This window comes from Copadichromis virginalis, linkage group LG10 (genome assembly GCF_057382275.1).
Source record: "Copadichromis virginalis isolate Kocher_CV1m ecotype Utaka linkage group LG10, C_Virginalis_male_GT1.1, whole genome shotgun sequence".
NCBI classification, from domain to species: Eukaryota; Metazoa; Chordata; class Actinopteri; order Cichliformes; family Cichlidae; genus Copadichromis; species Copadichromis virginalis.
In genome coordinates this window covers 33,226,499-33,240,530 of record NC_140627.1, presented here as the reverse complement: position 1 = coordinate 33,240,530, position 14,032 = coordinate 33,226,499, and the positions used below count along the sequence as shown (strand labels likewise).

Below are 14,032 nucleotides of genomic sequence, written 5' to 3'. Positions count from 1 at the left end.
TATTTGAAACAGGGTGTGACACGCAAGGCGTGGACTCGACTGTGAATCCAAACAAAACAAAATGTATATTTTATGCAGCATGACCCGAAAGAGACTGAGCCATAAACTCCTGGCAGTGTTTACAGAGCCAGGAGTTATAACACCTGGTTATAACGAGTGTCGTTATAACCAGGTGTGTCACACCACTACTGAAGTTCAGCTGAATCACGAGAATGGGAAGAAATGGGAAGTTGATTTAAGTAACTTTGAATGTAGCATGAGCAATCATGCTAGGGTGGGGTTGGTACTTCAGAGACTGTTGGTCTGCTGAGATTTTCCCACACAACCATCCTCAGTGTTTACCAAGAATAGTCTGAAAAAACAAAAGTATATCCAGTTTACAAGCTAAAGTTTGGAGACAGTTACTTGAGTTGCAGTTTTGAAAAAGGCGTTTATATCCACAATAATGATGAAGTGTCACCATTGAAGGCTTAGTTTTATGCTAATATTGCAGACTCATTGGTTCAGTATGTTAATGCCTGAAAAACAACAGCACTGGCAGAGTGTTTAACAGATGAACCTCACAAGAGGATGAATGATGACTCACCACAAAGCCTGCTAAATAACCAACACCTCCACATCCACGGCTCACTGTGCACAACAGAAGCTGTTCATCATAAACGGGGCAACACTTTTTGGCGTTCTAAACCATCAATCTGACACCAAAACTCTGGTACCAACAGCAAGGAAGGGATCAAGAATATTACCTACAAAACAGCATCTGGAAACCATCTTTGCCTTCAATAACTTTAATGGCACTGTGCACTGAAGGGTCCCTGCGAACAATCTGAATGGGATGGATAGCAATGACTCACTTCCTTCTGATAAGTTGATGGCGTAAATCCAAATTGAAATCAAAACAATTACGAGGTCTTTGAGGTCTGACCTGTATAGTTGTTTTTTTTTACTATTGCCACAAATATGTGCCGTTTCTCATGACACACATTGGTTGGTTTAGACAGGTGGAGGGACTCAGACTCACAGAGGGGCTGTGTAAGTAACAGGTTATTTCACACAAAGGAATGATTCTGCATTTTGTCATTTAATTTCCTCGTTTTATACACACAACTCTCACCTTCAGTATTACAGTATACAGTTGCTCATGTAAAGGAGGGAACTGCACAAAATAAACCTTACACTTTATTTTGTGCACTTTTCAAAATTTCTGGTTTTGTGTTGCAACTCTACAACTTAGTCTCTTAGGAAGTGTAGCCCTTTCTACAGGTGACAGCTGCTACACCTTAAATGTGATCACTTGTAAACAATAGTTTTGGCCGTGTGGTATAGATGGTCCATGAAGTTTGCACTTAAAATTGTCGAGCTAAATTCTAGTGCGTGATTAGTTTTCTGCGTAACAGTGATGCAACTTGGCACACATACAACCACCAAAATTGCTTGTTTTAGCTGACAGCTTAGAACTCCACAAGGTCACTGCTGGCTGTAAAAACCAACCCTGACACAGGAGGAAGAGTGGGTCAGAGGGTCGCCGGTCCAATTACTGGTGACCCTGTAGTATCCTTGCTACTAATTCATCTGTTGGAGTGTGTGCAAATATCAGACAAAGTACTTGTCTGCACTGTATGTACATCATATGTACATCAGCCCATTTACCATTTGAGAGGCTCACAGTAGAGCTGCTACTCATCCACATTGAAGGACTAGGATGCCCTTTAGTGGGAGAAGAGAAAGCCCTGGGGCAGACCCAGCTTCAGTGTCCCCCAAGATGAGCTGGATAAAGTGGCCGTGGGGAGGGAAGTCCCGATGTGCCTGTTTAAACCCGAACCTGGATAAGCAGCAGAGAATGCATGGATGGATACGTCAAAGTGCATCAGTACTAAGAGTTTCTCTACAACTGACTGCACGTTCACGTTATCTCAAAGAAAGCTGACCAGTAAATGCAGAGTGAAAAATGTATTCAACAGACTTTATTTCTTCTGATCTCTGTTTAAAACATAATATCTCCGGCCGATTAAAATCAGCCTTAAGGCGGGATGATTAATCATAACACAGCACTCGCTGCATTATTTTTCAGAGTAAACACACTCTCCACACATGATTGTGACAGCATGCCCACTCCTGTTATTCTCCTTCATATCAAACTGTTGCCCTCTTCATAAACCCTTTGGAGTTATACTGTGTTGTGTTTATTTTTCTCATCTTAATCCTCTTCATGTCTTTGTGAAGCCGCTGAACTCGGTTATTTATTTGCACACTTACTCACTTTTCCCATTGTTCTCCTCCTCGCTTGGGAAATTTGTCAGGTGGAGTTTTTGTTTTTTCTGACTGGAATATTTTTGGAAACACTTCACGGTTCATGCTTACAGTTCAACCATCCATCCAGTCTGTTATCCATCAATCTGGAGAGCCAGCAGGGCTCCATCCATCATCCTCACATACAGCATCCAACATTTACTCGTCCATCCATCCATTCTGACAGCACACAGGCAGGCCACATGTTTATTCATCTATACTTCAATCCATTAATCTCATCACTCATTAGTCTATTTTGTCTACTAATGTTCATCACTATCAATCCTTCTATCATTAATCAAGTCACACAGTTGAAATTATTGAGGGTATGCAATGATTCGCCCAGTAATTAATCAGTTTTCCTACTTCACAGCCTGATATCTTGACAAAAGATGAAATGGCCACAATAGAAGGATCGACCTGTCTTGAGGGACTAGGGATACATTTTAATGTTGGTGTTCCTGCTAGTCAGCACTAAAAAAATTCGTTGGTAAAACGAATTCTTCATGTTTTATCAACATAAAACTCCAGTTCCATGTTGGTTCAAACATGTTGTGGTGCTACTGAAGCGATGTGTAACCACATTTGGCACCTGTGTGTGGATGCTAGCATGCAACAAAGGAAAACAACTGGTGCTAGTAATGCTAACAAGCTACCTTTGGTAAGCTAATCTTTTCATGTGCGTGCAGGCTTATACTAATTATGCCCCACATGTCCATTGGACTGGGCTCTGTTTTGAACGCAGACTCGCTGAATATTTGTTTCTCTCAAATAAACTTTGAAACCAATATAAATTAAACTATGATACAGTATGTTTCACGCCCTGTTTGCAGGTCTACCAGATGTTTTTTCAGTCCTCCGGGATAAATCATCCTTACAAACAAGAAAAAGTAGCAACAATTTTTTACACCCAAACCTAGTTTTATTTACAGTTATTTTATTTTCTATCTAAACGGTTTACCTTGTAAACCTAATCGAGTAGTTTTACTCTTGAAACCTGATCAAACACTAATGAAAGATTTTTAACGGGAAAGTAATACCACAGAAGGTTTCTCAGGGGTGTCAGAAGTAAAATGATCTCCACCTTTATCACCCCCAACCCTCCAAATGCAGACATTTACCTGCTTTAAAAATCCTCACTATGGGGAACATGACAGGTTAGATTAAAAAACTAGTTTTACACCACAAAAGAGAGAGAGTGTGTCAGGAAACACTAAGCAACAGCTTTAATTTGCTTAGGTTTCGATAATGAAAAGCAGTAGATGTGAAAAAGCACATTACAGACAAAGTAAAGTTCAGTTTTCTGAGTTGCTAAGTTTGACATATCTCCTGAGAGGACTCATCCACACAGGAAGCCACTAGCAGTGACATCCTTCTGTGACAATCATCAACTTCCAGGTACAATAGGTGAAATAAGAGCAGGTGATCAAAAGTGGACAGAAGCAAACTGCTGATTGATACATCAGGACATCGTTTACCTGAAGCTCCAGTAGCGCAATCGGTTAGCGCGTGGTACTTATAGGCAGTACTGGGCTGAGCAATGCTGAGGTTGTGAGTTCAAGCCTCATCTGGAGCAGTGTCTTTAGGCTTGTTCTTACTTATAATAGATAAGACAAATAACAATAGTATGTGAGGTGCCTGTAGCTCTGGAGGTAGAGCAGGTTGTCATTTCTGGGACCAACTATTCCAGTCTCCATGCCAAATATCCTTGGGCAAGATTCCAACCCCATGTTGCTCTCTGATGTGTGTGTTTATTGTAGATGGAACAAGCATAGTGAATGAGTGATCAACAGTCAAATCTGTTCACATGATACCAAACATTAAAAAGCATGCCTCCTATTTAAATATTCAATTCTAATTTTTCAGTTTGAGGATTGTTTTGTTTGAAATTGACAACTCAATTTGTTTCTACTCAGTTTGTTTTTACAGAGTTGTATCTTCAAAAAAGATAAATTAGCAACAACAATTGTGATGCATTGTTCATATACTGACTCATCGAGCCTTTCCATCCACTCATTATGCAGTAATTTATCCATACAGTTTTAGTTTCAATCCAGTTCATTCAGTCCAGCCCCCGAACCTACACAGATCTTCTATTTTCCCATAAACTCAATCATCCATTTAACAAACAACTGCCTCCTGATTAAAAAGCAGGCTCATAGAAACAGAAACTCAGTGGGAAAGAAAATGGTCGCAGACGTTGCATCAAATTGTATCATCACGCCAAATTACCCACGAGTCTCTGCTCATTTTTCTCCCGTTGTGTCCAATCTGTCCGTCTGGCTCCAATGCTCCGCTGGGCAGTGCTGATAGGCCTGACAGGTTTCTGGATCCTCCTCGGATAACTGGGCCAAAAAAAGAGAGAGAAAATGGATCTGGAGGGGACAGGAAGGCGCTGACACACTAAAAACTCTTAAATCCCTGTTTGGATTTGTGGCAGTTTACAAACAGGGACGAGTAACACTAAGTATAGCTGGAAGGAGGAAAGAGAAAGTGTGAAGAAGTCCGCTGGATAAACTAAATCTAAACACTCTAACTAGGTCATATGGATGGATGTCCTGAGTTTGGTTTATTAAATGTTTTTTCAGGCCCCTCAACAGAATGTGACACCATAACTCACACTGATAACATCTGCACTGTAGGAGTACAAAACACACACTGGATTCCATGGTAAAGTGTAAAAACCTGCTAAGATAATCACTAATCTTCTTTATTGAGTGGTTTTGGTACCTAAACCAAGTAAATATCTGGCAAAACAAACTTCAAGCGCTCGTCTGTTTGACGCTGCTATTCTTTAAAAGCTTTCCTTCAGGTTGTTTTGTATGGATGTTCTAAAGGGAACAAACAAAAAGCTGACATGAACATTTTGGTTTATGGTTTGTTTCCATTTATATATTTTTATTTTAGCTCCGAAATGGTGGATTAAGCAAAGCTGATTGTTTTTAAAAGATCTTTTTGTCATAACCGTCTGCAGAACATCACTGATGACCTTTGTGGCAGTAGGAAAAAAGACATGGTCATTTTGGACACGAGGATGTGCTGCTTTCTGACGGGGAAACTTTGGACTTTCCAACCAAACAATCTGAAACAGGCCTCAGGTTGTGTCTTTTAGATGATTTGGTGTAAGGCCAGCTTTTTTCTCTCATTTTCTTCTTCTTACTTCTCCTTTCTCAGTCCTCCTCTTCCATCTTGTATTCCCCTCCTGTCTTTCCCTGCCTAAGGCCATATGTGCTACGCAGTTGTTCCAGCCATCAGTTTGTTTCATAAACCTCCACTTCTTCACTCTGCTTTCCTCCCCTCCCTGCTTGCGGCCATGCAGCTGAGAATTAAGAAGCGTGATGACCTCCCACCTCAACTCACTGATCATCACAAGGCAAACATGCACCGAAACACAGAAAGACAACCACAAGGGACAAAGGTTTGGATCTGTCTGAACGAATGTTCCGTCGCATGAGTGAGCTGTGTGCAGTTGATTTGGGGTTATCAAATTGTATGCTGGTTATGTCCATCAATGCTTTTACATGTTGAAACATCAGAGTCTGTGTAGATGGTGGATCCGAAGGAGGCAGCCTCTGAAAAAGGACATTGTGTTACTGAAAGGTCTTGAAAGCTTGAGTCTGATTACATTTATCAGCAATGTCAGTAAGTACTGGAAGGATTTAATTCTTCCACTGTTACCTTCTTCAACGACATGTGTTGCTGCCATCAGAATCAAAATGTCACTTTTTGTCTGTCTGCTTTGTTCTACTGTGAATAAAATACGAGTTTCCATGATTTACAGATCTTTGACTTCTATTTTTTATTTACACTTTACACACCAACCCAACATTCTGGAAGTGAGGTTGTGCCTTCAGCACATGTTGCTGAGAGTCTTCAGTGCAATAAAGAGTATAAACTCAACGCAGAAGTGCCTTTATGTGTTTTCCTTTCAAAAGCCATCCAGTAAAACTAAACAACCGATGACTTTGTGGGCTATACAGCATATTTTAATTCACAGCATGAAATATTCATTCCAATTAGTAAATTTTGGTCACTCTAAATGTAAGAAGTAGGATTACATAAGGTTTGCCCATTGGCTAACAACTTGTGGTTGACAATTAATTTCCAGATGAGTTGTATCCATTCCTTGGTTTTGAGAAAAGCCTCAGCTTGAAACTTTATATCAGGACTTCAAAGCTGTTTGGTGTCACAGTCTGTCTTTTACACTGAGCTTTTTAAACAGGGACAATTTCATAGTTAAGCCCAAAACATTTACTGCCTACACCAAACCAATTAGGTTTTATCTATACTAGAAACAGATGAAATTAATAAGAGGATAAAAATCAGTTGCTGTGACAATGTGCTGAGCAGTGATTCGCTGGCAGTGCCAGTCCTTCCGACCTCGAGCTGTGGACTGTTTTTAAAAGTGGGTCACGTTGTGTACCTGACATGTATCAGGAGCTATAAAAACAGGTGTAGGGTCATAAAACTGTGGTTCAACTTCACTAAAACTGAAAAAATGTGATCAAAGCAGGAGAAAAAGTTATTTAAATGTATTCATGATGACAATAAACAGGCTGCTTGATCGTTCACAGTCGATGTTAATTGTTAATTTCGGTTTGTAGAATGCCATTTACCTCATCAGTTCTTCTTTCTATATAAAATGAGTTAGCATGCCTTTGGCTCTTCCTCCCTCAGGAGTGTGATAAGCAGCGTCTCTTCCCGACAGTCAGTTTGAATTTACTGATTAGCCTTCAGCTAACCTGTGGACGACAGGATCCTCTGTTAATTCACCTTGTTGCTCCTGGCAAAATACCAAGTCTGGAGAAAAGACAGACAGAAGGAAACAAGAGGGAAAAAAACAGCATCTGCAGAAAGAACAACTTCCAGGAATGAAGAAAAGCAAAATGTCTAAAAACAGAAGTACTTTCTCTCTATGGTCATTTTCTTCTTCCTTGGTGTGTTCGGTTTCGTCTCCTCGCAGTCGTTCATCATCCTCAGGTACATTTCAGGCTGACGGGGAGGTTAACGTCTGGCGTGTTGAGTGCTCAGCTTGAGTCGCTACATTCACACAGCAGTTGCAGCTATCTTTAGGTAATTTTAGCGTGGCACTCCAAACTGCAGCGTAAACAGTTTTTAAGCATAACATGAGGAGTCAGAATAAAACTTACTGACCCAAAGAAATGCTGTAATGTATATGAATTAGCAAACATTTACTTCTCTTTGAAACACGGCTACTAACAATGCTTTTTAGCAGTTAGTTTCTTATAATGGACATTTTACTTTACAACATGTAACCCAATGAAACTTTAACATTTGGAGGGAACAAACAAAATCAAACAGTCTCAGCAGTTTGTAAAATACCCGCAACATTTAATGTTTTCAACTAACTATATTTTTACTTTTCTCGTTTTTTTCCCTGTTTCTGGGTCCAGGCTGCTCCTGCAATGGATGAGGCACATAGTCTATTGACCCCCCAAGACCCAAGCAGCCACAGGAAACAAACACTGATTATTACATGGCGTTTATTTATGAAGTACTGAGGGAAAACAACAGAACAGGAGCATCAACACTTCAGCGTCAGCCGAGGCCAAAATGATAAACAGCACAAAGCTAAGCTATGATGCCCGCACTTATAACCCCATGGAGAGAAAAAAGAAGCAAAACAAAGACAGAGTCTGACCTCCTTGTCCTATCCAAAAACAGGAGAAAACGATGGGTTAAAAGTAACAACAGCTCACCCCTACCCACTCCACTTTCTCAACTATTAGAAAGAACCTCAGCTGGCAGCGTCTAGTTTACGAAAATTAAAACAGCCATTTTTAAAATCGGGCAATGGGGGAAATGGCTACAAAAAAACAACCCCGTGTTACCAGAGTCTAAGGAAATGCCACAGTCCAAGCAGCAGGTATACTCTTGCTTTGACGTCCTTCTTTGTAGTAGTGTTCATGGCCCATATTAATTATGTTGCGGGACAAGCAGACCCTTTGCTATAATGAGAGCATGAAAACAAGGTTGTAACTGAAAATCAGTCAATTTACCCGACCCAACCAACCCCTTCAAAATATGAAACTGGTGGTGTACTGGGGGGTTCCATTTCTGACTCGTCAGGCTTCAAAAACAAAAAGTTCAGATTTACTGAAGTCTTGAAGTTTTTCAATGAGAAAAAAATTCCATAAACTTTTCCAGCTCATGTGTCTTGCCTCGTGGCGCAATGGTAGCGCATCTGATTTCAGCTCAGAAGGTTGTGTGTTCAACTCATGCCAAGGTCAAAATGAGTGCCTTCAACTTCCAAGTCGAAGCTGAAGGCACTGTTCTGTCACTACACATTGTTGAGTTGACAATTGAAGAAGTTTTTTTTGTTCAAGAACAACTTTATCTATTTCCAAAACTCCCTAAACTTTTTTTGGCTACCAACTGGACCTTGTGACAAAATTGTGTGATCTGTTTTCTCATCACATCTGGGTCAATGAATTTCTGGGGTTGTTTGTTTAGGAAACATGTTGGACAGAACTATGGAGCCAGCAGAGTGGTAAAATAAATGCTGCACATTCCTCTCCAGAGCCACCTCCTCCAACCTCCACCTTTTGCTGGGGGACACTGAGGTGTTCTCACACCAGCTGAGAGGCATAGCCTCTCCACTGGGTCCTTGGTCTCCCAGTTTGACATACCCAAAACACTTAGCTTCATGTTGACCAATGAGGAGGTCTTGGTATCCGCTGGCTTATTTTTGGCTGGCCTTGTGGTGTCTTTTGGTAGTCCTAGTTCTGTTGACCGGTCAAATTAGTCCTTTTACAGGCCTGCATTTAACAACTTGTGTAGAGAGGAAAAGAAGGTGTGCAAGTGGGACCTTGTGGTGCAATGGAAGCGCATCTGATTCCAGCTGAGAGGGTTGCATGTTCACCTCATGTCGAGGTCACCCGAAAGCTTCCTCAGTTTCAGCATTCAAGGTGAATCTGGGGGTGCATTCCTATAAATTAATACACAGAAACTATGTCTTTCAGAAAACATGCCAAAGATTTAAAATGTATTCATGTTGGTTGAATTAATGACTGGAAATGCTAATTTTCTCTGTTCAAGAAGAAGCACTCCTTTATCTATTTCAAAGAGGTTCAAATGTCTTTTTCTTTAAATGAAAACAACCAAGAAGAATGTTTGAATATTTACATGAATAAGTTCACAATGTGTGTGTGTGTGTGTGTGTGTGTGTGTGTGTGTGTGTGTGTGTGTGTGTGTGTGTGTGTGTGTGTGTGTGTGTGTTTGTTTGGCAGGTAGCACACTAGTTATCAGGTCTGTCCAGCTGCTTCATGCTCTCTAAGCACTTTACCAGTCGACACAACACTCCCAGGAAAAATAAAAGACATCACTCACGCTCACATCCGTCTTCAGTTTTGCTGTGTACCAGAAGCATTCACGTTTCTGTCCTTTCTGCTTTTACTCTCGGTTGTAGAGGTTCGACTTTCTGTAAAAAACATCAAAGTCACTGTTAGCCAGGCTTTATTTAAAGTAGAACAGTCTGTAAAGCTGCCTCTCACCATGTAACACTGACATATACCCCCATGACCCAGACGTGTGGACGGATGGACAGACAGATGGCAAAGTTAACCATGCAAGTTTGATCAAAGCTGAGATTCAAGGATCTTCTTATAGTCTGTGACTTTTCACATTTTGAATATTGTTTCCTTAAAAATGTCATTAAAACTCATTCTTATTTCATCACTATAACATTTAAGAAAACAATCTTTTTTCCCCTGATTTACCTTCATGAGCTGCAGCACATAATTTCCTCTGGATTCAATGAAGTGGTCTGATTATTATTCTGATTTCAGTGCCTCTCCTCCCCACAGGTCTGAGCCTACATACGTCAAGTCAGCGCCTTCTCTGTCTGTAGATGCTAGATGGAGGAAACCTTGAATGGAGAGCACAAAGCAAAGGGGGTACAGCCTTTCACAGGACCTGGTTATACAACAGGTTATCCTCCCTTCATGCCTTAAATCGTAACGATTGTGCTGTGACATCCCTCATAATTACAGAAAAATTTACTGCTGCAATACAAGCATCTGAAAATGTCTAAAAAAAGGAATTCTATCTATTATTTGACCTTTTCTATCAACCTCATAAAAAACAAATGCCTGGAGCATGTGTGTTCTTGTGTATTTAGAATTTCTCAGGCTCCAGTCGTGCGATGAAGTGACGTATTATCATCCGGTGACTTATCATTTACTTTGGAGGGCAAAAGGCAGATGACAAGCCGAGTATGTGGAGACAGCGTGCTGTTAAGATAAGAGATAAGATAAGATAGAACTTTATTAATCCCTCGGGTGGGTTCCTCTGGGAAATTCGACTTCCAAAAAAAGCACAGCAACGACCGAAGTTACAGTTACAGAACTGTTATATATATATATATATACACACACACACACACACACATATATAAATAAATACAGAGACAAATATAAATAAAATATACAAAGGGGATAAATAGAATAAATAGGAATAAAAACTAAAAATACAAGTGAATTGCACATTTCAAGTATTGAGTCTATTGCACTGTTGACTATTTACAAAAAGTATTGCACAAGGTATTGTACAGTGAGGTGAAGAGGCACTACAGCTTAGTTGTTCCCCCCTCCTTTGTCCTCCTGTTTCCCCTCCCTCTCCCCTCCAGAGAGGAGTTAAACAGTCTGATGGCGTGTGGGACAAAGGAGTTTTTAAGTCTGTTAGTTCTTGTCTTTGGGAGAAGCAACCTGTCACTGAACAGACTCTTCTGGTTGTTTATGGCCGTGTGCAGAGGATGCCCAGCATTGTTCATAATGTCCATCAGTTTCTTTAATGTCCTTTTCTCTGCCACTGTCACCAGAGTGTCCAGCTTCATGCCGACCACAGAGCTAGCCCTCCTGATCAGTTTCTCCAGCCTGGATGAGTCCTTCTTTGCTGTGCTGCTCCCCCAGCACACCACAGCATAGAAAAGTACTCCAGCAACCACCGACTGGTAAAACATCCTCAGGAGCTTCCTGCAGATCAGGAGCTTCCTGTTAGAAAACAAAAAAAGGACAAATATTTCACTCATCAGCAACTCTCTGTTCCACGTTCAGCTGGGACTGCTCTCAGCCATCAACACATTTTTTGTGAGGACGTGCAGTGACTTCGTTCTAACCTGCAACCAAATTTAAAAGGAAAAAAACTTTGAAAGCTCGTGTTAAAGTATTTGAGTCTAAAACTCAAACTGGTGCTCACAAAGATAGAAATACTCACTGCCACACATGCTTCCATCTTTCCAGCCTGTATTAATCCTGGAAGCTTCCCCTTACCGTGACCCAGAAATTTACCGATGTACCTTATGGGGACTTAATTTTTGTCCCCCGAAGGAAGATGAGTCCCCAAGTTGGGAGTGTGGGGAAGATATTTGTCCTCCCAAAATGAGTAATACAAGTACACACATGCACAGGCACACAAACTGAGTCCTGAAGGAGATTTAGCTGTGACTCCAGATGATTCAGACAGATTTAGGGAATTGGAGAAAACAGATGGTGTGTGTGTGTGTGTGTGTGTGTGTGTGTGTGTGTGTGTGTGTGTGTGTGTGACTGGTTCCAGATTGGCTAAACTGGAGGACAGGAGGAAAAAGAAAAATGTACATTTCGGAAGCTAAAGTCTGAAAAAACATTCCATTGGTTGAGTAAAACTGAAGTGGGCGGGGCCACACTCTGTGCATCTCTGCCGCCTCCTTATCACAACAGCGTTGGGACATCGACAGCACCCTCCGAAGCTGTCAGCGCAGAAGAACAAACATCTGCAGTTCTTCTGATGTCCACTTGATGTCGGTCTGCACGGACTCCAGTATCAAAGCAGAAATAAACACGTTTACAGTCAGAACTTCAGAACAACAACGTCAGCCATCCGGATACTGGTGTGAGAGGTGTACCCCGTGTTGACCATCCTAGAAGTCCAGGCTCCAGTGTTGGTAATTAGCGTGTATCTGTGTGCAAGTCTTTGACGTTCCCACAGTCCATGATGCTAATCCAGCTTCTACACTTCTGATGTCTCACAGAGGGAAAGAAATCAGAAACATCTGAGGTGAGAACCACGGATGGTTTAAAGAAATGCATTAAGGTTGGGTCAGATAAACTTCTCCCAATATGAGAAGTCTTTCATGGCTTCAGCTAACGTCCCCCTCTGTGGTGAGCAGCTGAGGTCGTCTCTGTGTTGGCCGGAAACAGGAAACACGCTGCGTCTCATGACCCTACGAGGTGTTGTCACTCCACAGCACAACATATGTGGAAGATCAGCAACCTCGGACTCAGCCAGGTGGTGAAAAGGATCTTATTACTCTGTGTTTGTGTGAGTGTGGACTTCCACGCGGAGAATTTTTCCACTTTCCAACATGCTGTACTCCCCTGCCTCGCTCTCTCCCTCCCTCTCTGCAGTCCCCCGTGTGTGTTGTTGGTGTGTTTTTGTTCCCAGAGCACATTCGCTTTCTGCATCATTCAACAGCCCTCCAACCATCTACCACACACGCACAGAGACACGGACACAAACGCCAATGCGGATGCATTTCTTTCTTTTTCATTTTAATTTCAGTTCACGCACACACAGACACGCAGATTGAATATTTAAACCAAGAGGATCTACTCCGTCTCACTGAGTCAGTCGGATGATGTCATTTTTGTTTTGTTAGCGTAACAACCGTTTTAAATCATGCAAACTCTTGTTGCTCTGTTTTTGGTCTCCACCGACGCCTGAGGGAAATATTTCAGGGATTTTCTCCAAAAGCAGTTGCTGAAAAAGAGTCTTTGACAGTGAACCACAACCCATGGGCTGTCTCTCTGGACTCAATACATTTATTGGACTTTACTCATTAAAAAAACATCTGAACCTGATTTCAATTGAAGTTAAATGAAAGTGTTGTTCTTTCTCTCACGGTGAGCCTCAGGCTTTGTCATCATTGTCAGATCTCATGCTGAGTATCAACCGTGGTTTCACATGTTTCAGTTGCATTCATTACCTGCTTTATTTTGGTATATTGTGCATTTCCTGTTCTTCTTCCTGCATCTGTACTTTATTGATTTTTGCCTCTGAGTTTCAGTGTGGTACTGTCATAGGATGCCGCTGTGTAATTTTCCACAGACAGCTATAAGTGGTATTCTTCCAAAGGGGAAGCACCGAGGAGCCACAACAGCTCACAGTCCACATAAAGGGGGTCACTGGCTCTCTGTTGGAGCTCCAGACCTCCTCCCACATTAACATAAGCTGTGTGGCAGGAGCTTCATCGTGGCTGTCCACAGCACATTCAGTAGGTGTAGCACATAGATGGTGCTTCATGGTACTTGTGTACTGTGTGCATGTGATTTTCCCTCGGCTGTCTGTCAGGCTGTTGCATGTCCTAATCTTGCTGTTTGTCTAAATTGATTTCAGTGAAAGGTGTTGCATCAGGACAGCAGTGCTGCAGGAGCACGTCACTGTTTTGTTTTCCTTCCATTCTCTGGTTCAGGCTGTGAGTGAGCTCTGCAGTGACATCCTGAGGCATCTCAGGGAGAACCACCTGAACCGTGCCGCCTTCCATCATGTTTTCATGAACATGAGACAGAATTTTTAACAGCAAAGTGATAAAAACTTACTGGGAAAGCACTGCACGTGTTGTGCTTTATGAAATAGTGATGGATTTGTGGTGTTTGTCGGGTAGGTCACAGGTAAACAACCAACTCTGCAATTCTACCAAGTCAGCTGTTTTTACACTGCTCCTGCTCCTTCTGTGGCCTTTAAGTGC

The 14,032-nt window shown here is 41.6% G+C and overlaps 1 non-coding gene across 1 annotated transcript; it reads left to right on the top strand.

Moving 5' to 3' along the window:
* The first annotated feature begins 3,772 nt into the window (after nucleotides 1-3,772).
* trnai-uau (transfer RNA isoleucine (anticodon UAU)) lies at nucleotides 3,773-3,865 on the top strand. Its single transcript is given in 2 exon segments — nucleotides 3,773-3,810; nucleotides 3,830-3,865. It is a non-coding gene; the product is annotated as a tRNA-Ile (tRNA).
* Nucleotides 3,866-14,032: the final 10,167 nt, after the last annotated feature.